This window comes from Lathyrus oleraceus, chromosome 7 (assembly GCF_024323335.1).
Source record: "Lathyrus oleraceus cultivar Zhongwan6 chromosome 7, CAAS_Psat_ZW6_1.0, whole genome shotgun sequence".
In the NCBI taxonomy this organism is placed as follows: domain Eukaryota; kingdom Viridiplantae; phylum Streptophyta; class Magnoliopsida; order Fabales; family Fabaceae; genus Lathyrus; species Lathyrus oleraceus.
Window position 1 is genome coordinate 370,799,073 of NC_066585.1, and position 9,030 is coordinate 370,808,102.

Here is a 9,030-nt window from a genome sequence, read left to right on the forward strand (position 1 = left end):
TGTGTCGGATAGTTCCTCTCATGAACCCTCAGTTGTCTCGAAGCATAAGCTATAACCTGCTTATCCTGCATCAACACACCACCCAAACCCAACAATGAAGCATCACAGTAAACCTCAAATGGTTCCGACGGACTCGGTAATATCAGAATAGGAGCAGTAGTCAACCTTCTCTTTAACTCTTGGAAACCTTCTTCACATTTTGAGTCCCAAACAAATGCTTGCCCCTTTCTAGTCAACATCGTCAACGGTAACGCCAACTTAGAAAATCCCTCAATGAACTTCCTATAATAACCAGCCAATCCAAGAAAACTTCGAATCTCAGCAACAGACTTCGGAGCTTCCCACTTAGACACCGCTTCTATCTTAGAAGGATCAACAGCAACACCACCTCTTGAAATCACATGACCAAGAAAACTAACCTCTTCTAACCAAAATTCACACTTAGAGAGTTTAGCAAATAACTTCTTTTCTCATAGAACTTCTAAAACCACTCTCAAATGCTCAGCATGCTCTTCTTCAGATTTCGAATACACCAAAATGTCATCAATAAACACCACAACAAACTTATCTAGGTGCGGATGGAAAATCCTATTCATATACTCCATAAATACTCCAGGCGCATTAGTCACACCAAAAGGCATTACAGAATACTCATAATGTCCATACCTTGTTCTGAAAGCAGTCTTCTGAATATCCTCAGTTTTCACACGTATCTGATGATACCCAGATCTCAAATCTATCTTGCTGAACACACTCGCACCAACCAACTGATCCATCAAATCATCAATCCTCGACAAAGGATACCGATTCTTGATCGTCACTTTATTCAGTTGCCTATAGTCCACACACAACCTCATAGTACCTTCTTTCTTCTTAACCAACAACACTGGTGCACCCCACGGTGACACACTCGGACGAATAAATTTCTTATCCAACAGATCTTCCAACTGACTCTTTAATTCAGTTAACTCAACCGCAGACATACGGTACGGAGCCATCGATACCGGTCTAGTACCAGGTACCAATCAATCGAGAACTCAACTTCACGCTCTGGCGGCAATTCATTCACTTCTTCAGGAAACACATCAGGAAAATCACACACCACTGCTAGATCGCCAATCACCAGTTTATCTTTAGCCTCCAGAGTCGCTAACAGCATAAACAACTCCGCCCCATCTGCTACTTCCTCATTCACCTGCCTGGCTGATAGAAACAAACTCTTTCCTTCTTCAATCTCAGGAAATATCACCATCTTATCAAAACAGTTGATAGAAACTCGGTTGAACACCAACCAGTTCATACCCAGAATAACATCAATCTGCACTAGTGGAAGACACACCAGGTCTATCCCAAAGTCTCTACCAAAAATACTCAAAGGACAATTCAAACAAACTGCAGTAGTAGTCACTGAACCCTTTGCAGGAGTATCAATCACCATACTACCATACATCTCAGATATCTCTAACTTAAGTTTCACAGCACAATCCAAAGATATAAAGGAATGAGTAGCACCGGTGTCAATAATAGCTACAAGAGGAAAGCCATTAATATAACACGTACCTCGGATCAAACGATCATCTGCAGAAGTCTCAGAACCCGATAAAGCAAAGACCTTGCCTCCTGACTGATTCTCCTTCTTCGGCTTAGGACACTGTGGACTGATATGACCCAACTCTCCACAGTTGAAACAAGTTACAGTCTTCAACCGACACTCTGCAGCCAAATGACCACCTTTTCCACACTTGAAACACTTCATCTCAGCACTTGTACACTCATGGACAGGATGTCCAGCCCGACCACATCTATAACACTTAGCAGGGGCACTAGAGTCTCCCCCACTAGGCCTCTTCATCCCACTCTGCTTCTGGAAACCCTTGCCAGCTGCATACGGTTTTCCACGATCATTCTGATTCTTGCCTTTCCTATCAACTCTCTGTTGATAGCTCTCTGCTCTGGCTTTGGAATCCTGTTCAAAAATCCTGCAACAGTCAACCAAGTCAGAAAACACTCTGATCCGCTGATATCCAATAGCCTGTTTGATCTCGGGACGCAACCCGTTCTCAAACTTCACACATTTTGAAAATTCTCCAGCAGCCTCATTATAGGGAGTATAATACTTTGACAGCTTTGTGAACTTAGCAGCATACTCAGTAACAGACTTGTTACCCTGCTTCAATTCCAAGAACTCTATCTCTTTCATTCCTCTAACATCCTCTGGAAAATACTTCCTCAGAAATCTCTCTCTGAACACCGCCCAAGTGATCTCAGCATTCCCAGCAGATTCCAACTCAGTGCGGGTAGCAACCCACCAATCATCAGCTTCTTCTGACAGCATATGCGTACCGAACCTGACCTTCTGGTTATCGGCACACTCAGTCACTCGGAAGATTCTCTCTATCTCCTTCAACCACTTCTGAGCGCCATCTGGATCGTATGCTCCCTTGAACATTGGAGGATTGTTCTTCTGGAACTCACTCAGTTGGCGAGCAGCTCCCATTCCCACAACATTCGGATTCCCTCCAAGTACTCCAGCTAGCATACCCAGAGCCTCAGCAATCGCAGCATCATCTCTACCTCTTCCAGCCATCTCTATTCTGAAAACCCAACAAGCTAAAACAATGAGTACTGATAGGGTTACACAACACCTATACCGTACAGGGGAAACAGAATAATTACGACTCGACTCGACCGACTATGCTCTGATACCACTAATGTAACACCCTTCTAAAATACCCCAAATATTTAACTAAAATAACAACATATATAAATCAAAGTAATTATGCATCCAAGGGTGTCACACAACATTTCACACTATTCATCAAAGTAGCTTGTCATGCTCATTTATTTATCAAATAAAACAGTTGCATAATACGCAGCGGATACAGATCAAATTATCATTCAAAACATCCCATCCCGATGTTACATCTATCAGAGCATGACCCACTAAGGAGGCTACACTAGACTCCAAGTATTAGCTTCTACTCAACTCATTTCTCGTTACCTGAAAAATAGTTGTAAGGGTGAGTTCCTCAATCGATATAATAAGCATTATAGAATATAATGTCATGTTAAGTAAATAACACATTTCATCACCCAAATCAGATTACACATTCAGCAACGGCAATATCAACTCAATCATACTCATACTCAATGTCAACACAACCACACGTATAATATTGGAATACATCCATTCATATTACACGCCATACATACATTATGCAATGAGACTCCACACATGCGGTACCGACTATTCTTGAACATATAGTTCAAGCTCACCGATCAAATCCAGATACGGCTACTAAGCTCACTAGTCCCACTCATTTGAGATCTAATGACTCACTCACTAATTCCTCACCATGGGAATTAGCTACAGCCCCGAAGGCTATGCTATGCACACTAATCATCTAGCATGCAAACATCAACAACAAATCCACAATGATTCACTCACTAATTCCTCACCATGGGAATTAGCTACAGCCCCAAGGCTATGCTATGCACGCTAATCATCTAGCAATGCAACATCAACAACAATCCACAATGGACACATGCTCACACTCTAAGCCATACAACAGCCCATTCACAAATACATGCATAATATATACATTCACAACATTATGCATATCATCATACATCATCAACACATTTGTCAAAACATCATATCATCTCAAATAATTGAACACAGTATTAGCATACTCTACTAATACCTATACTGCTCAAAACAGCGGGAAATAATCCCTACTATATCACACACCGATATAGGCAACCACCAATTAGGCACACAATATTTTAATTAACACTTTTTCCACTCTGCAACAGTGTTAACCGGTTAACGCCCTGGGTTAACCGGTTAACGCAGGCAAAACACGCTTACTGCCCAAACTTATCAGTGTTAACCGGTTAACGCCCTGGGTTAACCGGTTAACGCAGGCAAAACAACACTAATTCTCAATTCGTAACAGTGTTAACCAGTTAACACCCTGGGTTAACCGGTTAACGCAGACAAAACAGCAGTTCCTGCGCTAACACAAAGCAGAATGCAGAATTCTCCGCATTTTCCGCCGTTAGAGGACTTCCGGACCTCCGATTCCAATTCCGTAAAAAGCTATACGTTCGGAATTTCACAACTAACCCAAACACAGATTCAATTACAGTCTAAATACAATTTATCCCACATAATTCTTCAGCATCAACAATCCCAATTAGGGTCAAATCAACGGCTTATCACTACCCATTACATATTATCCCATAATACCCCTTAATCGACGATAAACCCCCCTTACCTGAGTTAATCCGGCGAATCTTTAAGCTCCAAGCTCTTCTCTTCTCCAACCTTCTTCCTCTTGCTCTGCCTCTTTGCCCTTTTCCTCTTTCACGATCGCTTCTCTGAGTTTCACGTGAAAACCTTATTTTCCAAAAAATGAAACTCTTTTTCCTTATTCCAACTTATATATTTTCAAATAATTATTATTCCAATAATAATAATAATTCAATAATTCCAAATTAATAATAATAATAATCCAATTATCTAATTAAATTAATAAATATATTATTAACTTAATTTAAATAATTACCATATTATTATCGGGGTGTTACAAGCACCAGGCATGGTTTGGGGTTCACTGACCTAGACTTGACGCCTGAGGGATGTAATCATAACAAGGCCTTGCATATCACCATGGAGTGCAAGGGTGTTGTTTTATCTCACGTGTTGGTGGACACCGGCTCGTCGCTGAATGTGTTGCCCAAGCAAATTCTGAAGAAGATATCTGTTGAAGGGGTTGTGCTTACTCCGAGTGACCTGATAGTGCGTGCATTCGACGGATCCAAACATTCTGTTTTTGGTGAAGTCACCTTGCCAGTGAAGATAGGTCCGGAGGTGTTTGACATCATCTTCTATGTAATGGACATTCAGCCCGCTTACAATTGTTTGTTGGGGCGTCCGTGGATTCATGCAGCAGGGGCAGTTTCGTCAACTCTCCACCAAAAGCTCAAGTATGTCTGGAACGGTCAGATTGTGACCGTGTGCGGTGAAGAAGACATTCTGGCGAGTCACCTATCCTCTTTCAAATATGTAGAGGTGGATGGCGAGATCCACGAAACCTTATGCCAGGCATTCGAGACTGTTGCTCTCGAGAGAGTGGCGTTTGCTGATCAGAGAAAGCCGGGTGCTTCAATTGCTTCGTACAAGCAGGCCAAGGAGGTTGTTGACTCTGGCAAAGCTGAAGGCTGGGGTAAAATGGTAGATTTACTTATCAAAGAGGATAAGTTCGGTATTGGCTATCAACCTTCGCAAGCGGAGAAGGTTGTACAAGCAGGTCCGAGTACCTTTACCAGCGCTGGGCTGATGAATCACGGTGACGTCTTTGCGGTCGGCAGTGAAGATGGTGACAGTGATTGTGATCTCAACAACTGGGTTCGCCCGTGTGCGCCAGGGGAGACGATCAACAACTAGACAACAAAAGATGTGGTTCAAGTTACTCTTCAAACAAAGTAATTTTCTTTTGTTTTTTCATTCTGCACAAAACCCTACGTTCTGCCCAAGACGTAGTGGTTCATTGTAGGGCCTCATCATGTTTTCAATGATTATCATTAATAAAGGACGTTTTGCAAACAATTTTGTGATCCTCGTTTTTCTATTTTTGTTTTCATTTTTCAAAAATAATAAAAATGGCAATGTTTTTTTGTGTGACTTTCTTGAACTCTTTTTCTAAAATAAAGCATTAAACATGCAGAAGTGATCTTATGGCATCCACTATGAACAGTTCTGTTATGGCTCAGTATGATTTCGACAATCCCATCTACCAAGTTGAAGAGGAGAGTGAGGAAGACTGTGAACTCCCGAAGGAATTGGTCAGATTGTTGAAGCAAGAGGAAATGGTCATCCAACCTCATCAGGAGGAGTTGGAGATTGTTAATCTTGGTACTGAGGACGCCAGAAGAGATATCAAGATCGGGGCTGCTTTGAAGACAGAGGTCAAGAGCAGGTTGATTGAGATGCTGAGAGAGTATGTAGAGATATTCGCCTGGTCCTATCAAGATATGCCTGGGCTGGATACAGATATTGTGGTGCATAGACTACCCCTCAGAGAAGATTGTCCTTCGGTAAAGCAGAAGCTTCGCAGAACGAGTCCTGATATGGCTGTTAAGATCAAGGAAGAGGTTCAGAAGCAGTTCGATGCGGGTTTCTTGTCTGTAACGACTTATCCACCGTGGGTTGCCAACATCGTTCCCGTGCCGAAGAAGGATGGCAAAGTCAGGATGTGTGTCGATTACCGGGATTTGAACAGAGCGAGTCCGAAAGATGATTTCCCATTACCTCACATTGATGTATTGGTGGATAATACGGCTCAATCCTCGGTATTCTCTTTCATGGATGGTTTCTCGGGCTATAATCAGATCAAGATGGCGCCAGAAGACATGGAAAAGACGACATTCATTAAACCTTGGGGCACGTTCTGCTATAAGGTAATGCCATTCGGGCTGAAGAATGTCGGTGCTACCTATCAGAGGGCTATGACGACTCTCTTTCATGACATGATGCACAAAGAGATTGGAGTGTACATGGATGATATGATTGCGAAGTCGCAGACAGAAGAGGAGCACCTGGTTAATTTGCGGAAGTTGTTTGACCGATTGAGAAAGTTCAAACTGAGGCTGAACCCAAACAAGTGTACGTTTGGTGTGAGATCAGGGAAGCTGTTAGGCTTCATTGTCAGTGAGAAAGGGATTGAGGTTGATCCAGCAAAAGTCAAAGCTATTCAAGAAATGCCTGAACCGAAAACAGAAAAGCAGGTTCGTGGGTTTTTAGGGAGATTGAACTACATTGCAAGGTTTGTATCTCACCTAACTGCCACGTGTGAACCAATATTCAAATTGCTAAGAAAGAATCAAGCAATCAGGTGGAATGATGATTGTCAGAAAGCTTTTGATAAGATAAAAGAGTATTTACAGAAACCTCCAATCCTTATACCTCCAGTTCCAGGGAGACCTCTGATAATGTACCTATCAGTGACTGAGAACTCGATGGGGTGTGTGTTGGGACAACATGACGAGTCTGGTCGAAAAGAGCATGCTATATACTACCTTAGCAAAAAGTTTACCGACTGTGAAACAAGATATTCACTGCTCGAGAAAACTTGCTGTGCTTTGGCCTGGGCTGCTCGCCGACTGAGGCAGTATATGTTGAACCATACTACCTTATTGATTTCTAAGATGGATCCAGTGAAATACATCTTTGAGAAGCCGGCTCTCACCGGGCACGTTGCTCGATGGCAGATGATTTTAACAGAATATGATATCCAGTACACGTCGCAGAAGGCCATCAAAGGTAGTATTATGTCAGACTACCTTGCCGAGCAACCGCTAGATGATTATCAGCAGATGATGTTTGAATTCCCCGATGAAGACATCATGTATCTTAAGATGAAAGATTGCGAAGAGCCTCTTGTCGAGGAAGGACCGGATCCTGATGACAAGTGGACACTGATGTTTGATGGAGCCGTGAATATGAGCGGTAACGGTGTTGGGGCAGTATTGATTAATCCCAAAGGTGCACATATACCTTTTTCTGCCAGGCTAACTTTTGATGTGACCAACAACGAGGCTGAGTATGAGGCTTGCATTATGGGTATTGAAGAAGCCATCAATCTAAGAATCAAAACTCTTGACATCTATGGAGATTCCGCTCTAGTGATCAATCAGGTCAATGGAGATTGGAATACCAACCAGCCGCATTTGATTCCGTATCGAGATTACACTAGAAAAATACCGACGTTCTTCAAGAAAGTGAAGTTGTATCATGTCCCCCGGGATGAGAATCAGATGGCTGATGCCTTGGCAACTTTGTCTTCTATGATCAAGGTTCATTGGTGGAATCATGTGCCACATGTTGCGGTGAATCGACTCGAGAGGCCTGCGTATGTGTTTGCAGCCGAGTCTGTTGTTGATGAGAAGCCGTGGTACTATGATATCAAGAACTTCCTCAAGAGTCAGGAGTATCCTGAAGGTGGGTCGAAGAATGACAAGAAAACCCTGAGAAGGCTAGCTGGAAGCTTTTATTTGAATCAGGATGACGTGCTGTATAAGAGGAACTTTGACATGGTCTTGCTCAGATGCGTGGATAGACACGAAGCAGACATGTTGATGCAGGAAGTGCATGAAGGTTCGTTTGGTACCCATGTTGGTGGTCATGCAATGTCAAAGAAATTGTTGAGAGCCGGTTATTACTGGATGACTATGGAATCCGATTGTTTCAAGTACGCTCGGAAGTGCCATAAATGCCAGATTTATGCTGATAAGGTGCATGTACCACCAAGCCCTCTGAATGTCATGAACTCGCCTTGGCCGTTTTCCATGTGGGGGATTGATATGATTGGGAAAATTGAGCCTACTGCTTCTAATGGACATCGCTTCATCTTGGTTGCGACTGATTATTTCTCCAAATGGGTGGAAGCAACTTCTTATGCTAATGTTACCAAACAAGTGGTTGCCCGATTCATCAAGAAGGAAATCATCTGTCGTTATTGAGTTCCTGAGAGAATCATCACTGACAATGGTTCGAATCTCAATAACAAGATGATGAAAGAGCTTTGTAGAGATTTCAAGATTGAACATCACAATTCTTCTCCTTACAGACCGAAGATGAATGGTGCTGTAGAGGCGGCAAACAAGAATATCAAGAAGATTATGCAGAAGATGGTCGTAACGTACAATGATTGGCATGAGATGCTGCCTTTCGCTTTGCATGGGTACCGTACTTCAGTACGTACGTCGACCAGGGAAACCCCGTACTCCCTTGTGTATGGTATGGAAGCTGTCCTACCTGTTGAAGTGGAGATCCCTTCTCTGAGGGTTTTGTTGGATGTTGTCGCATTACGCGAAAAACCGGTGGGAAACGAAGACAACAGAGCCGCCACCGTGCGTTATTTATCCCAAAGGAGGGAAAGGAAACGCTCGAAGTAAACCTGGAGAAAGCATGGTCTCGCGACCAAAGAGAATGGGATCGGGAGTCGGTTATGCGAAGGGAAGGTA